This window comes from Pithys albifrons, chromosome 6, assembly GCF_047495875.1.
Source record: "Pithys albifrons albifrons isolate INPA30051 chromosome 6, PitAlb_v1, whole genome shotgun sequence".
Classification (NCBI taxonomy): domain Eukaryota; kingdom Metazoa; phylum Chordata; class Aves; order Passeriformes; family Thamnophilidae; genus Pithys; species Pithys albifrons.
The window spans coordinates 39,406,035-39,418,789 of NC_092463.1; positions in this window are offsets into that span (position 1 = coordinate 39,406,035).

Consider the following 12,755-nt stretch of genomic DNA (forward strand, 5'->3'; position numbering starts at 1 on the left):
ATTTGTAGCACTCATTCCTCCAAAACCAGTCATAACAACACAGAGTCAAGGATTATGTAGTTTGGTTGAATCTGGATCCACATTTTACCAAGGCAGCCTCCCTGTTTAATGGCCAGTGTGAAATCTGGCAGTGAGCTGTACAGTGCTGACTATTGGGAATCTTCTCCTGAGGCAGGCTAAATCTGCAGACACTCTAGTCGCATGGACACATGAGGCTGATGACTGGTGTGTCAGTGGAATATCAAAATCATAACTTGAGTGATTGGTATGTTACGTAATGATTGGACTGGAATGCTGTACACAAGCAAAGGCCTCGTCACTGCCTGTTTACTAACTCTGATGTTACACTTACCCTGAGGTTACATCAGGCTAAAGAGCACACAGCCAGATTCTTGTGAGGTGGGAACACTAGGTTGGTGCCAGGACAACAGCTGACAGTGTCAGCTTTTTTTGATAGGTATTTCCCTCTTCTCGTTTCAAGGAAAAACTTCAAAACGTTCCCTCGATGGTGTCCTTGGTGTAAGATTTCATGACTGTCAGCTAGCTCATGTATTTCAAACCCTCAAAGATGCATGAACCCCACCTTGGCACAGATTGCACTCTTGAGGAAAGATTCTCTGTCCTCTTATCTGTGTGTATTGGATAGAAACCTGTTCCTTGAGTCCCTTTTCTCCAAGCGTCCAGAAAATTATAATGCAGTAGTTGTACAGTTGCTTGTGTTCCAGTTTCTTATGAATGTGCAATTGCTGTCAGCAGTGCTGGGACATGTACAGCCCATTCTTAATTCTGTGGTTTATACATACATACATGTCAGGTTGTGAAACAGTCGGGGGATTCCAATATATTTTAATCTTCACTAGTAGAAGTCCCATTTCAGGAAATTGGTGCCAGCTAAGATAGGAAGGCTGTTGCCTTATAGCCCTTTAAAAGGTTACTGATTCTTTAGGATAATAATTTTATCTCTTTAAATCCACCCTCTAATCTCACAGCCTCCAGTCCCACAGGGCTTGGCTACAACCTGCCAAGACCCAGCCTCTAGCAACAGGTAACTTGCAGTGTCAGCTGGAGCACCTGGACACTGTCTGGAGGAGAGAGGCTTAATGCAAAAGTGGATGCAGGATGAAAGGACAGCAGTGTTCTTCTCTCTAACATGATGGTTGGCAGAAGCTTGTTTCTAAAGTCTGTCACTGCAGGCTAAGGCCAAAGCCTTTAGCTTTATTCTGTATTACACTGCCTCAGACTGTGGAATGGGCAGTCACATGGCCCGCTTATAGACTGACCATCTGCATGTATAATATTATGATCAGACCTTGTTATGTTTTAAAGCTTAAATAAGAAAATAAGGATCAGAGGTTTCTAGTTGAAGACTGATAAGAATGAGTTTAAATCACTTGATGCTGAACTTAATCATGTGGTTAAGATTAAGCAGTTAGTGATCCCTTTAATTTGAATCTGAGTCTATGCATAACAGATGCCTTTAGAGTCAGAGGTACGAAGAATCCCTCCAAATGTGCCAGTGCCTTTTCTCTCCAATCCTGAAGATGGCTGCGGTGATCAAACTATTGTCCAGGGACTGTTTCGTGCTGCATCTCTAGCTGAATCAATGGCCACCTATTCCTTTCCTATCCCCCACTCCATTACCTTCTATGCTGAAGTGGGAGCCTATAGTGTAAATTTTCTGCAAATGAAGGCTGCGTAGCTGTTATCTTCTAGATCTGGGTGGTGGGAAAGTCCCAGCTTTTTCTTGCTGCTTCTCTAGATCTGCTGGCATGGTTTTATGTGTATGTTTTAGCTTAAATGTGCAGGGCAAGCAAACTCCTGTTCAACAGGTTAAGGTAACATCTGCTAGTACAGTAGCTTAGAGTGCATATCCACCTCTAAGCATTCCTCTTTTCCCTAGCTGCCTCATTGAACTGGCTTTCCAAATTTTCCCTACCCTGTACTGCAAATCAGCCCAGTAGAGCCCTAGGCTTTCTTACTCCTTGGACTTCCATGGGTGAGCAGACAGAGTGGAGGGGAGCAGACAACTGCTGTTTGTTGAGGGTTTGGCTAGTGGACAGATATATGGGTAGGCACGTTAAATGCAACAGCAGAAAGGATTTAGATTTTGCTGCAAGATGTTAGAGTAGCACAAAGCAGTGATGGAGGTAAAAGAGGGCTCCATTCATCTAACAAAGCCTGTGTACTGCACTTCCTTGCAGTCAAGCAGTACAAATATGAGAGAAAAAAATCTAAGACCTTCCTCCCTTTAAACCGGTGTGACTAGGTGTATGTTAGTCATAAATACAGTCTTGCTATGTGTCTTCTTTAAAACATCAGCAGATGTGAGGTCTTTTAGTTCTGTCATGATGTTGAGTTATGCACCGAGAAAAGGTCAAAACTAGACTCCATAGCATCCTCTGTGAAACCTTCAGCCTGAGAGGTAACCCCTTCTGTCAAATTTCAGCCACTTTCCTGTAACAGAATCAGCCTGTTTTCTTTGAGCTATTTTTGGCTGTTCTTTAGATATATATGTGGTAGAGGAAGATAATGAGAGCAATTAAAGACGAATTGCAAGATGCTGTGCGATGGAAGAAAGGTGTCATGACATGGTTGTGCAGTAGCTTCATGTTTTACATATTGCTCATGTTGGAATGTGCCATTAGAGGACTAAGTACCTGAGTGGAAGGATCATTGTGGCATGTTACAGAATTGGTGATATATGTAGCAAAGATTGCATCATATGACTGAACATTAACATTAAAGAACATCTAAAGGGTCCTTAAATGGAAGGACCATGTGGCTTTTCCAAGAAGACATCAGATAAAAACAGTTACAGGCCGAATCCCCCAATTTTTCTGTGTGTTGGTCAAGAACATAGTACACTGGATTTGAAAAAATTGCTTTCATGTTCTGTGGCTAGGCTAGTTAAAATGCAGCTACAAATGGGAAACTGAGAAACAAAGGCAGGGCAGGAAACAGCACTGAGAGATCAATATGACCCTTTAAATTGAAAAACCTATAAAAGGCTGGCATAGATTTCATAAACAACAGAGTTAAGGAACAACACAGTTTGAAAGCATCATTGTTTTTTGTCAGATTTTTATTGATAAATTTTTTTCTGGTATGTTGCCTCTGTATGAGAGAAATTAAAGCAACTGCTTAGGTACTGTTATTTGACAAATATTGTACCTATGGCTCCCCTAAGAAAACTGAGCAGGCAAATTCCTCTTTCCATGCAGGGTTCTTGCTTGTCAGGTGCTTTATCCTTTATCTCTCATTCTCTTCATTTCCAAGGGCCATAAGCAGAACCACTCACAGAATCACAGAATCTGAGTTGGAAGGAACCCACTAGGATCATCAAAGTCCAGCTCCTAGCCCTGCACGGGACAGCCCTAAGAATCACATCCTGTGCCTCTTAGCAAGCTCTAATCTGAATGTGGAGGGATCATGTGAAAGAAAGATGCTGATAACCATGGCACCTGAAAATATTTTATGCCTTTAGTACCATCAAACCTCATGTTGGCCTTGCTGTATTCACTGCCTCTGGCTTGAGCATACCTCATGCCTGAGCAGGTTTAGACATTGTATCACTGTACTCTATAACACTCAGAACCCTTTTTACACTAGCTAATTGAGTCTAACTATCCATCTTACAGGCAGATGAGTAAGTATTAGACCCACTTGACACCTAGGAAGAGTTGGAGAGGAAAGTGGCTTGACCTAAGTTTAGGTGGCAGCGAGTGTGAGCAATGTCAGAGCACCCTGTTTGCCTACACTCGAGCCCTGTACATGCAGAAATTCTGAAGTTCCTTATGGAACATTGGAGAGGAGTTAAGTGTTGGGCTACGCATTCTGTATTAGATGTTATATTGCTTGCTGGGTGCTAGGTAATGTATTGAGACAGGCATGAGGGGAGCAGGCTCAGAGGCACAAATTGCATTGCCAAGCAGAGTAACAATACTAGTGACATGGTGGCAACAGGCTTGCACTGGCCTGCTGAGCACTGGCAGGACAGCCTGGGTAGTTTGATAGCAACAGGTATGCTGGCCTTATTTCAACTGCTCAGTCTGGCTGCACCAGTGCTCTGGTTGGTATTTCCTTCCTTCTCCTCTAGAGAAAAGACTAGATAATTCGAAGTAAAAAGCCGAGACTTTGCCCTCTGGAGGGATTCCAGGGTTGCAGATGGACTGAGCTCTTCACAGTGCTGCTGGAAAGCAATTATATTTGCAGTTCAGGGGAAGGGAAGAGGAGGAGGGAGAGTCACTGAATTGACAGCAGGGATAAGAAGGTAGCTCATTAGCACATCATCTTTTCTGCACCCTTCTGTGTGGGAGCAGATCTCCATATGATGACATTCAGAGTCTGGCAGGAATGTCATCCTGGAGCTAGTAGGAATTTTTCTGCAAGGAAGTGTGAGCAAGTAGGTTTAAAGAGATCAAAAGTGAGCTTCTCTGTGGTCCAAAGATCATAAAGGTTCATCCTTCATGATTTTTCTCAAACTTCAGCATCAGCTGCTGACCTGGAATATGAAGATAAAGTATGGAAAGTAATGGGGTATTCATTAAAAACAAAAAATACAAAACCCACAAACAACAACAACAACAACAAAACCCAAACAACCAAGCCAAACAAACCCCAAAACCTCATCCCTTTGCTGCATGGGTCATCTACTTTTCTTGCACCAGCCTTGGAGTGCATACCAAGAAGTACCTGTTTATTGCACTGTGTCTATGGTAAATAATAGCTGGGAAAGATTGTACCTCCCTGTCCTTTGTGAACGTCCTCTGTGGCAGATGACATTTTAACTGACCATCAGAAACAGAGAGCTGATTGTGTACTCAGCAGTTACTTGTGCTTGGAGAATTCTAGTAGAAGCCATGCAGGGACCTTCTCTGAATAGCATTCATAATGATTTGGAGAGAAAGTTCTGTGCCAGTGACAGTGGCCTGTGGGAAACCCCACAGTACACTGGTAATAAAGATATAATACACTTATGACCTGAAGAGTGAACTCAAAAAGCTTATTCAAAAGACTCATGTGAGTGTTTAACAGCACTAAGGTGTACATTCTCTCATCCCCTGAGCAGTCCTTATGGTCCCAGAGGGAAATGTCAGAAAAAGCATACATTAACCATTCCCTAAAGGAGGTAGTTGAGAATGGTAAATGTGTGTGTGTGTCACATGTTGGGCCAGCATAAAAGACTGTGTACTGAAATAGTCCTTCATGGTACAGCTGTGTCTCCTTTTTATGAAGATGTCTGTGTTTTATATGAAAATATCAGTGTGAGGATCTTGAGTCTTTTTGTTGAGACAGGGATGAAGGGGGAAAAATTGAACTCACACTGAAAACTTTTGAACCCAGTGAAACACCAGGTAAAGACTAACCTTTTTATTTTCTTTTGATTCTTCTGTCTCCTCAGTATAAATGTTGTCTCACTCAGAGTGGAGCTTCCACAAGCTGTGCCCACAGGACCCACAGAGCCATGGTGTGGTAACACCTCTGTTTGGATGAGCAGTTGGTTCCAGCAGTCTGGTTTTGCAGACAAAAGGAGTCTCTTTAGTATTGCCTTCAGTTTTTGTCAGTGTAGGAACTGTGCCATTCCTTTGGGCATATCCTCCAGGGTGCCAGTGACAGCAAGGTGGAGGGGAGGACTAAAGAGAGTTTTGGTCTTAATGATAATGCAGCCTCCACCTGCTGTAACTTACAGTGGGTAACAATACCTGATGGACAGAGAAAGAGGGTGAATTCTGCAGAGGACAGCTGCAGAGCCTGTACTGTAGGAGTTGGGAAAGAGGAGAGGGAATAGATTTCTCCCCCTGAACTCCTGTGATCTTGATTTATACCCATGTAACTCTGTTGGAGTCTATGCAATTACATTAGTAGGAAAGCTAGCTGAGAAATAAAAAAATTAGCTCCATCTCTGTTAACCAATTCTTTGTACAACTAGAACAAGCTTTCTTCATGCTCCAGAACACACTCCATCCAGGTTACAGGAAATTGCATACTGCAACTCTTTAGCAATGCTTTTTACATATACGTAGAGAACAAGAGGAGAACACAAAATGTGTGCATCAAATACTGCACAGGTTAATGCAAAGGCATTTTAGACCTAATAATTCAGCTCTAGAAAATTACAGCTGGGGCGATTCAGCACCCTCAAGGCAGCCATGTGCCTGCATGAAGAGACATTCCCTTTCATTTGCAACGCTGTGGCATTAGCTGCCACAGGACACAGCAGGATGGCTGGACTAACAGCATTAAAACAAAGGTGGTGTTTATGGAAGTGAGCAATTAAATTTCAGAAGATACAAAGAATGGCATCCACCCTTCTGGGAAACGGCTGACCTCTGCAGGTCTGGGGTGGTATTTCTTCCTGTGATGTGAGGATGCCCAGCAGTGCCTTGAATGCCTCTGCCTCTCTGGAGAATGACTTTAAAAGGTAGGAGTGCTGCCGTTAGTTATCCTCACGAAGGAGGTAACGGGGCCTGAAGATATAAAACAGAAGTGAAATTGAAGCAGCAGTTGACAGTGAGGAATCCTTTTCAAAATAAGTGTACACAGTGCAGCTGCTTTCCATGACATGCTGATGCCTTTTCATAGAATCTTAGAATGGTTTGGGTTGCAAGGCACCATGAAGACCATCTATTTCCAACCTTTCTTGTTGTGAGATTGCTTGCAAAAAGTTAATTTCTGAGCAATGCAAACTGCTTCAGCTCTGTGAGAATCATGCTGATACTTCAGCCTGCAAGGACACACACCTGCTGTTTGGCCGGTAGGAGACAGTCACTCCTTGCAAGTGTTTTCATGAGAACGTCTCAACTGCCTTCCTGATCTCCGGACATGGACCTCAAAACATCGGGATGAGATAATACAAACACTGGACTTGTGAGAGATAGGCTTTTAACCAATTAGAAGTTCTAGGGTGTTGGGGTGAGACCTTTTTAGCCAATAAGATGTACCTCTAACCCTTTATAAACCATGTGGTGTGTGAAATAAAATGTCTTCACTATAAACTTCATAAGCTTGTTGGTGAAGTCCTTTCTCTCTGCGAAAGTTTGTTTACTTTACTTTCTGAAATGGACAGGCATACCTTCAACTGTTGCCTAAAATCAAGGAAAAAAAAATCTTTTGAGACACTATTAGTATAGATAGAGAGCAGTTCTTTAATGAAAGCTTTCAGGTGCACAGAGTATACAGGTGCACATCCAGTATAGGGTTCTTACACATTTATAACACTACTTAATTATCATACCTAATGGGTACATCCAACCTGAAAACCTTTTGCCCTCAGTACTACCCTCAGAACTGCCTCATTGGAGTCCCTCCAAGGGTTCTGGGCAGCATGGACAGGCTGCTGTTCAGGGGACTGGGTCTGGACCCTGCCTCCCTGAGGGCTCCACTAGTGCCAGGGACCCTATGGCTGCTGCCAAACCAGCTGTACAGCTGTCCCCTAAATCAAAGAGGCAACTGAGAAAACCAGAAAGCTATCTGCACCTTTAAAGCACAGACTGGAGGATGGCTGCTCTGCAGCCTTCTAGTTCAGCTATTTTCAGACAGTTTTGTGATAGAGGGCGGGTGAGAAATGCAACTTACTGTCTCCCACACAATGTTATCTTTTCTGTTGTCACTGAAGAACTCCTTCTGGTGCTACATCTGCAGCCCACCAATCCTAGTCGTGGCCAGGGAGCACACCAGAGGAGGGTCTTTGTGTGGGAATCTGATTCTAAGGGGAAATGATGCTGTTTGTTAAATGCCACCCTGCCACCCGATCCCATCAGATCTTGGAAGCTGAGCAGGGTCAGCCCCAGTTAGTACTTGTATGGGAGACCTCCTGGGAATAGCAGGGGCTGTGGGTTCTAGTCCTGAGGACTTCACTGTCACCATCCAAGCTTGCTCGGCCATGGCAGATGAACCTTAGGAGTTAAAGGGTGGGGCCAGTTCTGCATCCACTGTGTCTCACCTAAAAAATCCATGGTGCAGGCTCGAAGGACACACCCACGTGGGTAGAGCTCTTCCCAAAATCTCTGGTCACAAATCTTAGCCATGATGATGAGAATGCCTGCTGCTCTGCAGTAATGCTTCTTGTGTGAAGCTGAAACATGAGCGGTGACTATCTGAGAGATGTCCTTCCTGGCTCTGCAGACTGGCACTGAATTAATATGTGTTACCTGGTGTGCTACATCATGTGCCACGTGGAAATGAAGGCTAGGATATAAATTCCTGGATACCTGTGGGTTTCTCAAAGGGTAGAATTTGTCTTGTGTCTTATAGCTTAGGGAGAAGGGTGTTGCCTTTGAGTGTTACTGAAAATGCCCAAGTTGCCTTTCCTTGGATGTTGGGATCTGTACTAATACCTTGTCTATACTGTCATGTGGGGTTTGGTGCCACACACCCTCTTCCCATGACTCCAACCTGACCCTTGAAGGCAGCATTTTGCAACACCTGAGTGCATTTCCCATGGTTATATGGACTCTTTATTTACTACAGGGTCACTTGTTACCTTGCCATTGTGGTCTAAGAGCTGTGCAAACCTTCTAACTATGTTAAAGAACCCACGTTGCCAAGTATCTGCAAACTCTGATCGTGTAATGATGCACCTGTGCTCCCAATATTAGTAGGCGATCCCTGTAGCCACAAATCTTGCTCACAGTACCAGTACATGCCTGCATGCAGCACAGAGCATTTTATGCTCTCTTAGTGCCAGTACTCTATTCCCCTTAATCAGAGTGTGCAGTGACAGAGCACCTGTCTGTCTACCCCACAGCTCTGCTCAGTTACAGTATCTTGTGACAGGCAGGCTAGTCTGCCACCTACCCTGAGTCTTCACAGCCTCAGAGCTGCAGCCTCAGGCTGTGACAACTCTGCAGACCTCTACTGGCTGAACAGTGCTGGTCAAGGATGCTGTACTGCCAGCTCCTGAGGGACTGTGAGACTGTCTGCACATGTGTGCGGGGCTTTTGGTACTGGTGCAAAGACTCACTCCCTTTTCCTGCTGCTCTCCCTACTCTCCATAGAGATGAACATACTTGGCTTTTCAAAAGAGAAATGAGTCCAATAGCTGAAGAGCTCCTTTAAGCCCAGCATTCTCACCACTCCCACATGCTGCCAGTTTGGATTCACATGGTATGATCTGTTCCTCTCTAGCCTGTTCCCAGCAATGTGCCCCACAGTTATGCATGGTGGAACAGTCTGTCATAAAGGTAATGTACAGAAAATTCCTTGCTACCATTGCCCACTCAGATTTCTCATAAGAAGACTCAAATGGAACAGCCATAAAGCTTTATACTGCAAGGAGACCAGTCTTAGTGGTACAGTGTTATTGCCAGGGGTTTTAGTAAGAAAACACCAGTTCAAAGCATGCATGTTGTCTTCCTTCAGAGTCAGCTAGGGAAATCAGCTTTTGGTTTTTATGATATAGATCAGTTATTGCTACTTTCACGTCTTCGTTCTGCAGTTTAGAATGCCCAGGGTCTTTCCTGTGTTGCATCTTTCAAGCACCTGAATATTATGAAAGCTGCAGCAAAGGACATTTCCTTCTTCAAATACTTTACAGTTTAAATAGACAGGGCAGGCAAAAGGTGAAGAAACAGGCATGTTGATTTGTTGTTTTTTTGCCTACCATAGGTGAGATGTATGGAAGAAAAAGTACCAGCTCATGGTACCACCTGAGCCATGGACCTCACCTCAGCATTAGAGGTTGGAACATTCATGGAAAGACTGAAAGGGCTTAGCTGCCTCAGGTACCAAAACAAGATCAGGGACATCACTTTATTACAGGTAAAGAGAAAATGCCACATACAGGCCTAAGCCCTAAATAGAGTGGAGAAAGGCATAATCAGAAGAGGCTGGATGTTGAAAGTGAATTCAGCTACAAAAGTGGAAGTGTTTCTACTATGAGGCTGACAAGGCACTGGGACTAGCTACTGGAGACCACATTAGTCCCCGATACTTAGATGCCTTAATGTGACTTCCCACAGCGTTTGCTTCAGGCAGCTCAGTGCCAGGTTGCCGAGTAAGCAAAAAGCCCAGTGACATACAGGGTGTCTGAAGAGATGGGCCCTGTGAGTCCTTCACATCCCCTGTCCAGCTGACTCAGATGATTTGCAGTGTTCCTTGCTGCCTTCTGCTTGTTTACAATAAAACCCCAGGAGTCACTAGCACCTCATTTTGTTCTGTCTCAGGTTATGGGATGTGTGAGACTCACTTCTTTAGCTTGGAACTGGGCACCCAAGTGGAGAGGGAGAAAGAAGATGACAGTGTGGGGAGAAGGCTGTGCTTCACATGGCAGCAAGCAGCATCCCCGGCCACCAAGCCAGTGTCCATGGTGGTGTTTTTGTGTGAGTCGAAAAGGGAGTGCTGGGAAGCTGGTTCAGGTTTGGGAAAAACAGTTGGCATGGTTGTAATTGGGCAGGAAACAGGAAATTGTTTGTGAAGTAACAAACAGGAAACAATGATGGCAGTACAGCATGGCCCGATTTGGGCTCAGACTAAAAGGAAAATGCTCCTCCACCGTGAGCAGAGGTGGTGGAGCAATGTCTGCCTCCTTACACTGGCATACCACTGTTTGTTTGCCCAGATGCTGTTTACACTGAGAAGCTATTTAAACAATAAGATGAAACTAGTAAAGACTTATTTGCACTTCTGCAGCCATGAGGAGCCTGAAGGATGTGAATGAGTCCTCACAAAATCCTTCTGAGTCATGCTAGCTTTAAGAACTCTACCTTGCATGTCAGGATAGAGGAACGGGCAGCCATCAAAAGGGAGACTTCCTCAAGGACATGTAGGGGTTAAGTGTCTGTATCCCACTCCCTTAGAGAAGCACTGCTTGCTCCTCAAATTCATGGCTAAGGATGCCTCTTGCACAGCCCAAACAATCTTAGAGGTAGTTGTCAGGTTTCAGTTAATGGCAGTGACCCTTCCAAGCGTCACCTATCGCTCCCAGTTATTTCAGATGCCTCTCCAGAGGCAAACACTGCAGGGATCTACCTTTCTCTGTGAACCCTAGATAAGCCACATGGTTGGCTTAAACTAGACGCTTCATGCTTGGATGGCTGCACTGAGGTGAGATGAGTCGGCATCTGCTGAAGATGACTGAGAGCAGATTGTGGAGCAACTGCCAAAACAGCAAGGAAATCATTCCTCCTCAAGTTTGAAAACTGTTTATCTGATGTAAGGGTTCCTTATGCTGCTGTCTCCAGGAAAAAGGAGATTTTTGTAATTATAGACACACAGGTATTTCTACCTATTCCTAGGATGTTTCTGTCTCCAAAACCAGTCTTGATTGTATGTAGAGTTTTGAAGAACTTCAAAAACTTTCTTCTAAGCAACTGATGACAAACATAAATACCATTAATAGAGTGAAAATAGATGTAATCTTCATGAAGGTGTGGGTCTGGAGGAAGAAAATACCCTCTGTGCTTTAAGGAGATGATGGGAAGCTATTGATGAAGAAGATAACACAAGGACCTGGTAGACTGAAGTGAAAGAGAGGATTAGAACAGAGCCATTTCTTTTTTAATTACCACACTTTTATGTCGTGTGGGTTTTTTACCCCTCAGATACATTTTGTTCAGATTATTCTGTGTTTCTTTGCTGACAGTCTTCCAGAGAACAAATGAGGTTATGATCAGGAACAAAATGCTTTGGCAATGCTTTGGCATTTTCTGCCAATGCAGAAAATGTAAGGCAACTATTAAACAGTGTTAATAGAAAAGGAATTTAAAATGCACAGTAATTCATATTTGTACCAGAATTTTGACCCTGTGTAATGGGTTTGATCCATGGCTTCCTCAGTAACTAGATGTAACTAAGGAAGTGGACATTACAAAGTATTCCACACGTGTTTTCCGCGTAAGAGTAGGAGGAGGGGAGATAGGAAGGGATGGTAGTATTCCCTTCTTCTGGGAGCTGGGAGCGGGAGAAGCCTGGACGGTCTGTTCTGTTTCTGTTGGTTTTCCTATCCCGGGGCATGGTGAGATTATTTCATGCTTGTTCTCCTTTCCTGAGGTCTTTAACAGTATTTATCTGTTTCATTTGTTTTGTTTTGGTTTGCGTTTTTTTTCCCTATTTCTGGTTGACGAGTCCTCTTTTTTCACCTTTCCCTTTTCCCCCTGGGGTAGGGATCCAGTAGTGTGTACAATTGCATCTGTACCTGCAAATGTTAGAAAATATAATTCCGTTTTAATTCAGTTCAGTTTCTTCTAAGTTCTTTTCTTTTCAGTTTTTTTTCCTTTGCCGGGAAGGCTCTGGGGGGAGGGAGGAGGCAGTCCAGGGTTGGTGAAAAAACTAGGCCAACCTGAGACATTATCTCTGGTGGCCCTTACTGGGAGTGACCTTCAGATGTTTTGGTTCATTCTGTAAACAATCTCTTGTTTATAGAACAGAGTCCAGGAGAACTGCCAACTGAAGTTGTATTTACAAAACAATTACCGGGAAGGCAGACAAGAGTACTTTGTTGATATAAACAAGGGTTTATGTTTGGGAACAGAGGACTCAGAATAAGGTAATGGAAAGAATGGTCTTCACCTTTTTTAGCAACCACCTGAGGGATACCAGAGGAGGTCGCTCTAACCATGGCCCCGAAGTTGGCATGGCCCCATGGCCTCTTATAGTGAAAGGCCTCTTGTTAAAAGTCATTCTACTCTTTTATATATTGATGTTGGTAACACTTGTTCCCGTTTTGGGAAGTCCCATAGTGAAGGGGCCAGGTCTGGATGATGAATGTAACCCATGCGAATCTGTCTTAAATGGTGACATTAAAGGCCTGTTACAAT